Raw genomic sequence first — 15,176 nt, forward strand, 5'->3', positions numbered from 1 at the left:
TGTTCAAGGCTTGGATTAAGTCTGCTCTCTCTGTTGAATATTTTTGAATGTCTGTGGATTACAAGCAAAAACACCAAAACCAACCTAGCTGATGTGAGTAATGGTAGTTTCATATAGGTTCAGGAGTAAAAAGTAGCATTTATAAAATATATCAGCAACGCCCAAGTGTCCCTAAAGCGTTTTGTGTTTGTTGATCTACGACATGTTAGTTTGTTAGCTTGCTGTGTGGATGGACCTGCAAGCTGTGACACAGGATTTGGGAGGTGATTGCTCATGTTGTAAATATTGATTGAACTGTAGTGGACCGCAGGGAAAACATTCAAATGGTCCGAGTGAGTTGTAAAGTGCTGTTTGCTCCGGCGTCAACCTGCTGAATGTGTCGACTTTCGGTGCTTCCAGGTATTGTACATCTGCTTCCTGTCTTTATTATGGATGCCCGTCAAGATTTACGCTTTATCTATTGTTGTATTTTACAAGCTAATGAATTCTCGGTGTATTTTGGAGTGCTACAGTGCGGTATGTAAACTTAATGTGCGCGTACGCATCGACGCATGTCTATAAACACCCTCCTCTGCTTCCCTCTCTGACCCTCAGCAATGGAAGACATTTTTCGTGAGTACAAAGCATTAATTATCTGCCGTGTCGACATGTAAAGGAAGCGATGCGCTATGTTTTATCCTCTCTCTGCTCAATGCCCCCTGAATGACCCTGGACGATTCAGCTAAATGGCGCTATTGTTGCTTTTATGTTGATTCTAACCTTTCACTCATCTTTAGACCTCCAATAAACGACCACTTATTCTGTTAGGAGAACCAGGGTGGACACTGGCTCCCGTCACCACCTACTTCACGAGGCCAGTATGAATGGAGAACATTTTGAATGTAAACCATTTTCTCTGTTGTTGCTTTCTCTTGGCTTCAGCACCAGGGGGAGGCAATGAAGAGACACTGAGGGACCTTCACTCTTTGAGGGGATGGGTTTGGGTCAGTTACTATCAGGAGCCCCTGCGGAGCTCTGAAGAGCCTGGAAAGAAGGAAACCCAGCCCTTAAAAAAGCAGTTGCAAACAGCTGTCAGAAACGAAGCCTTTTCTGCTCGTCCTTCCCATGATTGCCATCATTATTTGGAAAATTGATTTTCTATACTAGGGGTGCCCATTGAGCGGCAGATTTTATTTCGTTGTGGAGTTTGGCATCATATACAATGTCCATGCCATTCAAGACATTGTGTTTGGAAAAGAAATTAGACTCTTAAAAGCACGTCAGGTAGTAAGAGACAGCATCCAGTACTTTCTGAATGCAACCAACTTGAGTGGTGGCAGTCCATCTTTTTTTTTACATTTGTTTTTATTTATATTAAAAACATCTCTGTCTGTAACTACAACTGCATTTTGTCCTTGCACAAACTAAACGATTGGACAACTAATTGGGCAAAGAAAGTAAAGTGTGAAATCTTTGCATGGCTGAGAGCTTTGAAAGGGACCAAACAAGAGACTCTTTGGCGGATGTTATTGATTGGAAGGCAGAGGCAAGATCAATGAAAAGAAACAGCCTGAGACAAAGAGTGGCATTTAAGCGTGGAAAAAGCTGACATTTTTTCCATCACTGTCAGAGGCATGGCCATAAAGCAGTGGCAAATATTAAAACATTTCTCATCTGCGTGGGAGTATTGGCAGCAGAAATTGTTTTCTCTGCGGTGTGATACTCGGGTTGAACTCCCGGTAGAATCCCTCGGGGGTGCAGATTGGTGCCGGTGACATATTGGCACCGGCGTTTACACACAGCTGCCACTCACTCTCCCACAGCCTAGGAGCAGGGCTGGAGAGGGCAGATAGCAGGCGAGGAGGATGGCGCTTGGACTGTCGTCAAGGTGGGTCGCCCTGCTGGAATTCATCACTGATAACACGTTTTATACTTTCATTGAGCGCTTCTATTAGGAAACACTGCCCTCCGCACGGCATGCTCATGCATATGTAATCCATACGTGTGAATGGCATTGCTTATCTGCGTCTCAGTGAGCTCCAGCGCTGTGTGTTTATGTAGTATGTGCACTAACGGCTGCCAATGAAATTAATTGTTCGCCGTGTCCTTTGAATGCACTCACAGCGCAGTCTTGAACTTGGAGTGACACGGTTATTGCAGGGTCATATGTCTATTTGTAGGATAAATGATATTCGGCTACACTAAGAGAATTACACAGAGGATGTCCCTTGGAGACACCAGGCGAAGTGATCACTCATCGTTACTTTGTGTGCCTCTTTAGCTCCTCCGACTGTACTTATCCGCTGGTCTGGAACGGGTGTTAAATGGCTGCGAGAGCACATCCCATCATTACGAGATTATTATTTGAGACCGGGTGAAAGAGAATAAGAACAGAAATTGTTAATGTTGTGCATTTCATTTTTCAAAGTTCCATCCTCAACTTCATCGTTCCATCTACAATGGCGTCTTTGTGGATCGCCCACTTTGCTTGTTTATAACTTTTACCGCCTGCTTTTTCCTTCCCTCCTACTCTCCTTCGACAGCATTTGATCGCACTAAGCAGGAGCGCAAACAGCAGGTGAACCCGTTCCGATACTCTCTTGTGCCATCTGTTGTAGTCACATGACGCCATGATTGCCCATCATACCTGAAATATCCATCAATCACCAGCAAAGAGCATACAAGAAAGAAAGAGAGAGTGAGCGGTTGAGTCATAGGAGGGCAAACATTAAGTATTATCTAACGCCCCACAATAATGTGCAAACGCACGCTCACTGAACCAAATGATGGGTTGACTTGGCTCATTGCAATAACTTTATCTCTATACTATAAACACAAGTGTTCAATTTTGACTTTATTTAACTGTATGTTTATTATTGTAGTTTTAGGCCCATCAGTGATGTGGATAGTCACATAAGATCTGAGGACATATTTAAGTCACCAGGGAGGTGATCAACCTGCTCATTCTCCATTTAATGAGGGTAGCCATTCACGTTGCCTGTTGCCACACTGGCCCAAGGTGAGTGTCCCACATTTAAAGGGACTGTGAAGAGCCACTTGGATTGGTGGTGTCACGTGCCGTGCCAACTTCCCTCAGCCACACCCCTTCATCACCGTAATGTCTGTCACCTGCTTCCTCTTGTTACCGTATGTATTTAAGCCCTGCCCGTGTGTTTCTCCCTGTGGGTGTTGTTGCGTGTTGTGAGCGATGGCGAGCCAGGAAAAACAAAGATGTGGCGTATAAAGTTGTTTCTTTATTGGCAAGATCTTGGGTTGTTTAATGGCGGCTGGTACACATGGCACGGCGGCACATGAAACAACAGCTTCCTTCTCCAGGTCAGTGGAAAAGGTGGGAAAATGTCACATGACCATTTGGTATCTGTGAGTGTGTGTGTGTGTTTATACAGTTCTGTGTGTTGTATTCGTGTTCTGATTGAGCAGTTATGTTTATATAAACTAATGAAAAGAATTGCACACATAAGCATTAAAATGTACATGAGATTGTCTAATCTAACAGAGTATGTACACATTGCTGTTACTCTCTCTTCAGTGTCTACTGTTATCTCCCGTCTGTGTCCGCGCCTTGTGTTCCTGTCCTGCTTGTCCAGTTTCCCCCCAGTCTAGTCTGGAGGCTCACGGTCAGTTTTATCCGTGTCCGAGTGGACTTCTGTTTGCTGGCCGTGAGTCTCTATCCCATCTGTGTCTTCGTTGACCCCACCTACCTCCCTTCCAACTCCCTTTCTCTTCAGTAAACCCTGGTTCAAGCTGCATTTGGTCGCCCTGCTCCAATTATTCCTGACAGGTGGCAAATGGAATTTAGGTTTGTTTTCTTTGTTCATGCCCACAACAGCGCAAACTGCCCTTTTTATGAATGCGGCAATTAGCACGTATGCAAAATTACCAACATTCGGTCTCTCCACCGATTTTTGCTGCACTGGGCTCGAGTCAGTCATGAAAGTAGAGCCGTATATGTCTGACTAAAAATATCTCTCAATGTCATGTCACACCACTTTCACAACAGCGGAAATAATAACCCATATTCACAGATAATATCTCTTTCTCACATTAACAGTCTCTGTTTTGGATGCAGCCCTTGTATTGATCTAATTGCTGCTGCAGCCCAATATCAATGCATTTGTGACAACATTGATTAAGCACATATTCGGTCAAAACTGACGGTAAAAAAGAAACCAAGCACAGGAAACATTATTTAATCGTGAGATACATTTGTTTAATGTATGTAATTGCATGACATATTGGCCAATTATCCATTTGAATCAAATTATGGAAGACATTTGGATAAATCAAATTTCTAATGATACAAATACAAAGCGAATGCAAAGGTTATAAATTGGATGAAGGACACATTCAAATGCGAGAAGAGGAAGTAATTCCAGTCAGATGTGTCTGTGCCACAATTAAGCAGCGTTCATTATCTTTTTGATGAAGTAAGTGGATGATGAAATCAAAGCGGGTTTGCCAGAGGCCAGGCTGCAGAGAACAGACGGGAAATAACCCATATCTCTCGTGTTTCCTTACACTTACATTCTCATCTCGACTAAAATAATCCTTGAACGATTTTGCAGCGCTACGGGCGCTCCTATCTGGTATGTCGTTGGTCCCGTGAAAGCACCTTTTTGCGTATCTACACGCAGTTTTTTTTTGTGTCGGATCATGTAGTGTAATTGCATCATAGATACCGTTGACGTCTACATGCTGCTTTGGAAACAAACTCTGCGTTTCATTACAGTTCAGGTGCAAAAGGAAGATAAAGCAAAATGCAGAACGCTCTTGTCTCTCCCCTCTTTCAAAGGCTCGCTTACTCGTGTATTCTTTCGTTCCATCTCTTGCTCTCGTTCCCGTGTTCTCTGATGTTTTATTTGATATCCCACAATAAAGCCCCTCTTTGAACTGCCATCAATTGTGTATGGATTTTTCCTCTGAGGAGAAACAGAGAGCTGTCTGAAAGGGCTCCAGTCCCGCAGGCTGCCTTCATATTGATGCAGAGGAGTATTGCCATCTTCATTGCTGGATCAATCACTCACGTCACTGTTGTTTTATGGCCGGGGCCACTTCACAGACAGGAGCCTGACAACATCACCGCCGAGGTTTGCAAAGCGATACAGCTCTGATAGTTGAGGAGTGTGGAAGGGGACGTAGAGGCCTTTGCAGGCAAGAGGGGGATGAATTTAGATTTGGTAACTGTCACACGTGCTCACGCTCAGACATACACACACAAATGTCTTTCTTTCCTACAGCTGTGTAAGATCCTCTGGGCCTATTGTTTGCCTTGCTTGACTCGAAAGCAACTACAAGAGTTTTGGTTAAGCATCACACGTTTTGACACAACCTCACCTAGGTGCTCTCTTTAGAACACTTTTATCTCATAGCCCATCCATCAATCTGTTATTCCGTTTGTCCTGAATTACAGCCCATCCCAGCTGACTTTGAGCGAGAACTGGTTGCCAGCCAATTGCAGTTAACAAAAAGCGAAAGTGGCCGAGCAGATTCTGGAGTGCGAGAGGAAAGTTCTTGGATTATCTTTTTAACTGGCTATATAATTAAACCCAACTTGATTATTAATATCAATTCCATTCATACGATCCTCTCATTTAATAATTTCCGAGCTCTTCAAACATTTGAATTCGTCTGGGACACAGACATGTTACCCGACACCGGAGGCTTAAAAAAGCACAGTATATGAAGGTTAAGCATTTTTAATCAACAGCTGGCCTTTAACGTAACCCTCGGTTCAATCCAACAGGTGCAATTTGTTCAGCAAACCTAAAAGCCTCACATTTCTTCCTCTCCTTTCTTGTTATCTTTCTATTAACATCTGCCAAGCTAACTGATGACATCTTGAGTCATTCGGGTTCATCTTTCATCAGATAGAGACCGGGCCAACAGCTGTCCATCCAGTTAATGGCAGTATATGACATCAGTTCTGTCCTTGGTCTGGCCTGGTCCACTCCCAGCCCAGCCAAGCTTTACTCACAAGCTCTTTTGAGTGGTGCCCTGTGAAGCCATCAGTCATCGCTCTCCCTCTGAACTCTCAATGACCTTCCTCTATGCTCGACAATACTGCGCGTTCTGGCATCACCATGTTAACCTTAAAGAGACAGCCGCGCTATTTTTCCAGAGTGAACCACACAATGGAGCAACATCTTTTGGAATTAAAGAGTTGACCTGAAGGGAGTGAGGGTGAGATGGGACGAATGAGGCCTGCTTGGCAAGAGGAGGAAGTGCTGGTGTCTGGTGAAAGGCCCTTTAATTTCCTCCCTTGACAGAATGCAATGGCAGCCCGGAGGAGGGTCAGGACACCAGTTGGCATGAATAGACACATTTTTGTGTCGTCTCCAACTTTCTCCACTGTGCGCCTTCACGGACTGTAACGTCTCATTTTTTCCCCCAAGCTGGAACTACTCTCCAGCCATTCTCTTGTTGTTGAAAGGCGGGCAGGCAAGCTCCCTGTCTCTTCACTCACAGATGAATAGAAAACATTGCGCTTTAGGAACACCATGCAGTTTTCGATTGCATATAAAATTCTGACTGTGTGAACATGACAGCCTGGATGGCGACGGTCATTTGTGTGGGATTCATTTTGCCTCTTTCATCAGTACGTGCATTCATCCATTCAAGATAGACTGAAGCAGTAGCCTTTAATAAAGTCAGCAGGCTTGAAAATGTATGAATAAAATGACATCCGCTGCCTTGGATGGATCAAATTGACTTATCCTGTAATAGCCCAAGGATAATGCGTGCATGTGTGCAAGCACTGCGTGTCTCAGAGTGGCGGATAAGAGCGAGAGAGAGAGAGAAAAAAAATAAGATGAATATAGTAAAAAGACAAAGGTAGGAAAGAGAAGAAAATCAGAGAAATAAAACAAACTCTGCCCGAGGGGACAGCGCTCAATGAAAAGCCGGAGCTGGACTTTGAATCTCATTTGTATTGGTGAAAGCATTGATAGGGATGCTAGAAGGGAGAAAAACAAAGCCATTAAAGAGAAAAGATTACACAAAGAAGAGTGACAAACCTGATCCTAACAAAGTTATCGGGCTACTTGATGTGAAATATCAAAATTATGAGTCCAATTGCTGCAATTCTGCAACAATTGGATCACTCGGAGCCACAGAGGACACACCCGATCCAATGATGCTCCTCCAACGCCGTAAAGAGTCGAATACAGGCAGCAATAATAATAATAGCTGGGATGGTTTCATAGTTCAATCAATTATAGGAAACTAAATAAAAGCACAATATTATACTGCGTCCAGTCAAGCTGCCCTTTTTTCTTGCTTATTTGGCAGCTGTGGCGTCGGAGCGTCGTAGTGGTGAACCACAATAATGTCAGTGGCACTGGATGGCTGTACAAGGAGACACATGTCTGTTCTTTGCTCTTCAAATGTCCAGCCTTAAACTCCTGCTATGTGTGAATAAAGAGGACAGGAAGTGGCAGTTTGGCAGCTCCAACCAGGAGTGTCACTCTCAATTGCGTCCCCTGCCAGCTCCAGACACATTGCACGGCCGAAGAGGTCACGGCTTTGACTTTTTGTTTTGTTCCTCCTCTCTCTTTCCCCCTTTCGCTCTCTTTTCATTTGTTTTTCCGGACATTCCATCTGGGTGCCACCTACGCCACGCGTAGCCGTCGAGGAGAAGACAGAATGATGTACTGAAAACACGAGACGGAGTGACTGCGGCACATTTTACGAGCGCTGCCATACAACGCGAGGCTTGTCTCGTCACATTACGCTGACACCCTGCATCAAAATCCCTGCCATGTCTTGCTGAAGCAGAGAAGCACATGTCCTGAGTTTGCCTTCCTTCTTGGGACGGAGCAGACAAGATGTCCTCGTCAAGGACAATGATGACAGTGTGGAGGGAAATAATGAGGTCTTGTGAGACAGGCAAACTTTTCCAGCATACATTTTAGGGTAGAAATAACTTTTGATGATTAAATATCTTTGCGCCTCAAGATCAAAGATGAATCTGTTCATATTTTCTATGGGGTGGCGTGATTAGTATGGTTTAACTTTCAGATGACAGTTGACCTTTGTTTAAAAAGCGGCAAATGTCAAAACAGTAAATGATAATAACCATAGCAGGCTAATGCCACAAACTATGCTGAGTTACTCGTTACAATAAATCTAACAAATCACGGAATTATCTTTATATGTACCAAAGCAAATAAAAACAAAATTCCTCACAGTTGAGCAGTCCAGAGTTTAAACCTCGGCTCAGGCCAATCCAACAAGTTTGGTTAATTTGTCATAAGTGTGTTTGAATATGAGTGTGAGTGGCTGTTTGTATATATGGCATGCCCAGCAAGTGACTGGCAACCAGACCCCATCTTGTGCCCCAAACCAGATGGGATAGGCTTCATTTCAGCTAGGCCCCTGCAGAGGACAAGTGACATCGAAATAGAAATTGAGGATTGAGGGTGACAGTCCTTGCTGGATGCTGATTTTAATAATTCTGCATCATTTTGCACATTTGCTGTTGAATCGGTATTATAATGAGAGAGTGTGTTTCAGACCAGCTCGAGGATTTTTTTTCTTTTCCAGAGCTAAATGAGGATATGACCGATACACAGGGTGTCTGCGAATATAATTCCTAAATATATTTTGGAATCTTTGGAATGAATCATTTTGGACATTTTCTGTTGAATCTGAATTATAATGACTCTATGTACAAGTACTTAATGTGTTTCAGACCAGCTCCAGGATTTTTTTTTTTTTTCCAGAGCTAAATGAGAGCATGACCGATACACAGGGTGGCTGCGAAATGAATTCCTAAATATATTTTGGAATGTCAAATCAAATGCTAGAGGGGCTTAACTGGGACTAGACAGTTTCTATAGCTGCCCATCCCTGTTAAAACCTACAAAATAAAATAGATACATTTCCAAATGCCAAAACATGAACAGGATTTTTTTGTTTGTTTCATGGACGAGCGCAAGTAATTTTTGGCATGCTTACCGCTGTTGATTTTAAAATAAACTACACTTCACATTGAGGGCCAACGGTAATGTTGCGATTCTACGAGCTGACTTGGACATGAGATCGATTCCCACTCAGTGCCCCACTCTGTCCATTTCATGACGAGTGGTCCATTGTGTTGCCTCAAGTCAGCTGGAATAGACTCCAGTTCTCTTGCAAACCTGAACAGGGTAGGCTGACACAATATGAATGGGTGGAACTGCAAGGGAGCCCCGGAGCAAACCGCCCAATTATTCCTTCTTTCTCTTTTAAATGTTTGATGCACTCACAAATGTCATCTGAAGAGAAATGTTTCTCCATGGCAAGATGCGCTTTCCAAGCATTTGAGAAGTGAAATAGATTTTGATCTGGCTTCAAATCATTCACTGGCTTCGCTCTAATGTGACCTGATCAGAGCGCTTTCCAACTTCAGCTCTGTGAAATGACATTTGAGATTAATTTTGGCAGCCTTGTAATCGTGCCTCATTGATGTGATGAAAAAGTAGCTTCAGGCACGAGCCAAGCGTGTTTCCTACACTTGTTCATGGACATGCGATGACCTCCCAATAGTACGTACACCTTCCTCACACCGGACATGCCATGCACATACATACAGTGCCGTGAAAAAGTTTGTGAACCCTTAGGATTTTACAATATATTTGCACTTTTTTTAAAGAAATGACGGTGACAAGTTTACAAAAGTGTTACAGGATATTGACACAAGGCTAGTTAGCATTGACACAAATCTGCAAAACCCTGTTTTAACAGGAAGCATAAGAAAATAGCAAAAAAATCAAAACACAGGTGTGAATAAGTTTGTGAACCTTTCCACCTATAGAAGTTAAAACTGACTGTGTGACATGTCTTTCAATACTAGATGACTTCGGGTAATTTCATGTGACTTGACAGACCTTAAAGCCACACTTGTTGTATACTCACCTGAATGTACTTGTCATTTAGTAGAGCTATACCTGCGTGGACACAAACATTACAAATCTAGCAATGGGAAGATCTAAAGAGCTGTCTCCAGACCACAGAGGAGCAATAATTGCAGCTCACAAATCTGGAAAAGGTTACAAAACCATAGCCAAAGATCTGCAGCTACATGTTTCAACTGTAAGACAAGTGATTTACAAGTACCAAGAACATGGAGTAACTACTTCACTTCGAAGATCTGGTCGTCCAAGGAAGATAACAGGCAGAGCAGAAAGAGAGATGGTGAGAGAAGTCACTGATAACCCCAGACTTACCTCTAGAGACCTTCAGAAATCTCTCTCAAGCAAAGGAATTGAAGTTCATGACAGCACCATCAGAAAAAGACTGGCTCAGAATAACCTTCATGGAAGGGTAGCAAGGAAGAAGCCATTACTATCAAAAAAGAATATTGCAGCTCGGTTAAAATTTGCTCAAGAGCACATAGGAAAGCCTCAAGAATTTTGGAACAACATTTTATGGACTGATGAATCTAAAATAGAACTTTTTGGCCAAAATCAAAACAGATTTGTTTGGAGACGACCAAACACAGCTTATCAACAAAAGCACCTCATCCCTACTGTAAAACATGGAGGAGGACGAGTACTCGTATGGGGCTGCTTTGCAGCAGCAGGACCAGGGCAACTTACCATCATAGAAGGAATCATGAATTCCGAGGTTTACCAAAATATTCTGGAAGAAAACGTTAAACCGTCTGTAAAGAAGCTCAAGTTAGGAAGAAACTGGATGCTGCAACAGGACAATGATCCAAAGCATGCAAGTAAATCAACATCGGAATGGCTCAAAAAGAAAAAATTCAATGTTCTGGAGTGGCCCAGTCAAAGTCCAGACTTAAATCCGATAGAAATGTTGTGGTCGGACCTGAAAAAAGCAGTGCACCAAAGAAAACCATCAAACCTTGGACAACTGAAGCAGTTCTGCAGGGAGGAGTGGCCCAAAATCTCCCCAGCTCGATGTGAGAGACTCGTCAGTACTTACAAGAAAAGATTGCAAGAAGTCATTGCTGCTAAAGGAGGTGCAACAAGCTATTAACTCTGACTGTTGGCAAGGGTTCACAAACTTATTCACAACTGCGTTTTCATTATTTTGTTATTCTTGTGTGTTTATAGTTAAAATATAGTCCTATTAATTTGTATTCAGCCATAATGGCAATGTGTCACCATTCTGTAACACTATTGTGAACTTGTCTCCGTTATTTCTTTAAAAAAATGCAAATATATTGTAAAATCCTAAGGGTTCACAAACTTTTTCACGGCACTGTACTCTCTTAATCACTGTGCTTTGATGCTGATTTATTGAAGGTTAATTTAATCACTCTTGTAATACCAGACCAGAGGGGGTGAAAAGCCCGAGTAGAGGGGAAAACTGACAACAAATCAAAAAGTGATTTCATGAAGGCGGCACCAGAGATCCATCAGAAAGGCGGCGGAGTGTGGACGTGTTGCCACGCGTGGTGCCAGGCGAGGTGCCAGGCAGTCCAGGATGCATCCTCCATGCCAGCTCCCCGAGGCTGTATGTCCTCGACACAAGGACAGAAAGGTCGTTAGGACCGAGTGCACTAAATCAAACGCCTCCTCCTGCCCACCGTCATGGCCGACAAAGCAGGTTGATGTAGAGTTACTCGCAGCCCCGAAACGGCTCCCGGTCAGACGTATACTGGTTTCCATCTCGTCGTCACAGCCTCTTATTGAAAATGATTGCAAGATATATGACCGTGTTATGACACTTCCCCTGTTTTTGAAAGCACCCCAAATGTCAGCGAGGCTTTACACAGTGTGACGGATTCCTTCTAAATGCATCTCAGGGTTTTGCACAAATACATTTTCAGAGCTAAGTAAACAATGCGGGCCATTATGTAGATGTATTGTTTATGCATTTTATGCTCCGTGGCTGGGATGAGCGAGTGAGTGCGAGAGCAGTACACGCAGACAGAAAAACAAAGAGAGACAGACAGCTCCACTTCTCCCAAAGACATCAGCGCCACTAATGGCACAGGCATGTTTTTCCATACTGTCGGCATTTTTTTCCTACGCACCAAACTGATAGCAAAAGGTACCACTTTATATGACACAGGGCAGGATCTAATGGATTGATACACAGGTTTTGACATGCTATTTGAGCAAGGAGCTCCCTATAATTGGTCATGTCATTGTGCATTAAACTAACGATATATAGAGAGGTGCCCTGAGAAGAGCGTCTGGAGCAAATCTGTCAGATATCACAGCAAAATGACTTTGACAGCTATCTCGGGCCCACTGGTGAAGGCGCATTTGGAAATCGGCCCAACTCTAATGCCGCACCTCTTTTTCCTCCGTCTTTGTAGTCTTTCTTATTTGCTGATATTTTGCATTTACTTCACTTTTGAGCAAATACCAATATGCATATTCATAATGTTTCTCCTCCATTCTGATTGAAACAATTAAGGACGTTTTGCATCTGCATTTCATTTCTATCTTTTATTTCACCATATTAGTGTGAGATCACTCACATCATGCACGTGATACACGCCTATATCACATGACTACAAATAAACATGAATAAATGCAGTTAATGTCAGCTAGTTTATTCTACACCAGTTTGATATCATGGTGACATAACAGTGATTTCTGTTTCAAACATAAAAAAAATCCATTATTTACCATAAAATGTAAAATCATGACCCTGTTTGGTTTTGTCAAAATAACCCCATTTGTGTATTATTCACTCTCACAACTGTATAGAACATTCTCTCAATTTGTATTGGTGAACTGTAATTAAAAGTAAACCCACATATTGTTAGGCTTGCTTTCCATTTTCACATAACCACTTCTGAAAAGTTTTTGTTTGAATTGAACACAAAATGTATTAAGCTATTGGAAAATCTGAAAATTAACCTATTCATGTGGCTTGTTATGTACAATGCCAGTCAAATATTCACTGTGTTCCTTCTTGTCTTAATGCCAATTCTACTATAAAAATGAGGGAAGCCCTTTATCGTATGTCAACATTTAAATGTGTTGTATTGGACCTTTATTTTCATAATTGCAGAGGAACCGCTGAGGCTGAACACATTCTGCTCCAAGACAATGGTTAAAGTTTAATCTGTTCTAATTTGGAAACTATTTTTCCCATAGGAAATTGTAACAAATTGTGACCATTATAAAATCTTCATTAAGAGCACTGGCAATTTTTGCTGCTTCGTCGACAAAGAGCACGTCGTGTGCACAATATGCTGGGGTCCAACGTGACATGACACAATACATGACAATAGTTCAAACGCTGACTTTTTGTCCTTCCGAGGTCTGTGTTTTCCCAAAATGTTGGTTCATTTCCGCTGTGACCTGAGGGGTGTTAGTTTCTCAAGGAGTCTGCTTAAGGTTTCTTTTAATCAGTGTGGTGACCATATTTCTTGGCTATAATATGATGACAGAACACTGAACTTTATTTTGGCTATCATCGCGTGACTCCTCCTATACATTAGCGAGACAGCCGGGTGAAAGGTCCAAGGTGAAGCTTGCAAAAGCTCTGCTTGGACTCTTTTGAGGCTGTCACAAGCCATCATGTCTCTTTTGCCATCAAGGCTGCTTGACTGAGCAACACTTCTTACTTTTGTCTTACATCACGACATGCAAGGTTTTTTTTTGTTTTGTTCAAGCATTCCGAAGACTTGAATGATACATTGCAGTTAAATCCCTGACCTATTTGTTCCCCTTAACCTGTTGATATTTTAGGACTTGGATTAATTCACTGCTTTAAAAGAAGACTAGTAGCTTCGATTAATCCTCGTGAAATATAACTTTTCTCTGCGCATCCTTGTGTTTGACGGAGCAGCTCGTATCAAAAGCACACTAAGAAAGGAGCAATAAATTTCTCTGAGCCCTGCAGACATTCGCTATTGCTTTGGCAGCCATTTTGTTTTTCTAAATACATGGCCTGTCCTCTTCAGCTGTCTGTCTGTGGGTGCTGTCAGCCACTCGGCTGTGATTGGTCTGATGGGCTTGATGCTCATCACTCTGTCAGGCTAGGCTCGCCTTTCATTAGGCCTGGCCCCTCCGTCCGCCACACTCGCACAAATCACATTGACATCCAAACTCCTCACAACCGCGGAGCAATTTAACTGATATTCATTAGAGGGATGACAAGAGCTGATGGGAGATCTGTGGAGCGGGGGGGGGGGGGGGGGGGATCTCACTTCTCCTCCTATCCTATCCTATCCTATCCGATCCTCATCCTGTCCGCCTCCTTTCGTCCCTCTCTGCTGCTGACTTTGTTTTAAGAGCATTGGAGCGCATCAGCGTCTGTAACAAGCCAGCCCTCAAGGATAGTCAAGACAAAAGAACAATGGATAATGCATCTAATCTTCTCTGTATTATCACAGAAAGATACAGCAGAGAGGAGGCTGTGTTTTCCCATGCAAAGCAACATACAATGTCAAATTCACAGTTACAAGGCTGTCCTCTTGCAGCCTCTATAATGCTCATCCAAGCAGAAGTCCAGTCATTTAGCCGTCTCCCTCCAGCCCCTCATTAACCCCCAAAGTGTCAACTATCTCATTAACGCCCCCAACCATCCTCACCTCGTGCCCATCACTTACCCCAAAGCCTTCATCAACACATACAAGGCTGCAAAAAAAGGCCATTATGTCATACATAATTGAACGCCGGCGCCGACTCGCTAGTCGCAGATAACACGGACGATATTCAATAAGGCAACTCGGGTTTTTTCATTTGCATTATCAATGGCGACTGGTCTGAGTGCCATCTTTCAATTATCATTCTTTGTTAAGGGTTTTATTCTGCTTGTCAGACGTGAGTCATCGTCGGGTTCTCCCACAATGTTAGACCAATGTATCCTAAACGTCGGAGGGCCGGGAGCGAGTCTGAGGCAGTAATGAGTTTGTGTGAGAAGACGGGGTCAGGACACAGTGTGTGTGTGTGTTAATTAATCTGTTCCCGGGTGGGAGGAACTGAAGCGAGATGATGAGATTTAAGAGAGTAAATGGGTGTGCTGAACTCGAGCTGTCCTCTGCTGAGTGAGCGAGCGGGGTTAGAGGCTGGGCAAGTGGCCGTTACCATAGTAACCAGATAACTTCCCAGGCTCAAGTCTGTCATGTCAGTCAGTCATGATAAGAAAAAGAAAGACAGTGTTTCTCCAGCTACCTCAACGCAAAACATTCGGCAAACTTTGCATATGGCACTGAGCCTGAATTTGGACTATTCTGATGGCGTCAACACCTGCCAGTAATATTG

The 15,176-nt window shown here is 43.1% G+C and overlaps 1 long non-coding RNA gene across 4 annotated transcripts in view; it reads left to right on the plus strand.

Annotated features, from left to right (window-relative positions):
• The window catches only part of LOC125971183 (uncharacterized), a 16,180-nt gene continuing 1,004 nt past the window's right edge, over positions 1–15,176 (plus strand). Inside the window, exons 1-2 of one of the 4 annotated variants that reach the window (XR_007482369.1) lie at positions 1–3,328; positions 3,530–4,896. This is a non-coding gene — a long non-coding RNA (uncharacterized lncRNA). Of the gene's footprint in view, positions 3,329–3,529; positions 4,897–15,176 lie in introns of those variants that run through there. The other 3 variants (XR_007482367.1, XR_007482368.2, XR_007482366.2) reach the window with 3 other exon arrangements.

The sequence above is a fragment of the Syngnathus scovelli genome, chromosome 6 (genome assembly GCF_024217435.2).
Source record: "Syngnathus scovelli strain Florida chromosome 6, RoL_Ssco_1.2, whole genome shotgun sequence".
Classification (NCBI taxonomy): domain Eukaryota; kingdom Metazoa; phylum Chordata; class Actinopteri; order Syngnathiformes; family Syngnathidae; genus Syngnathus; species Syngnathus scovelli.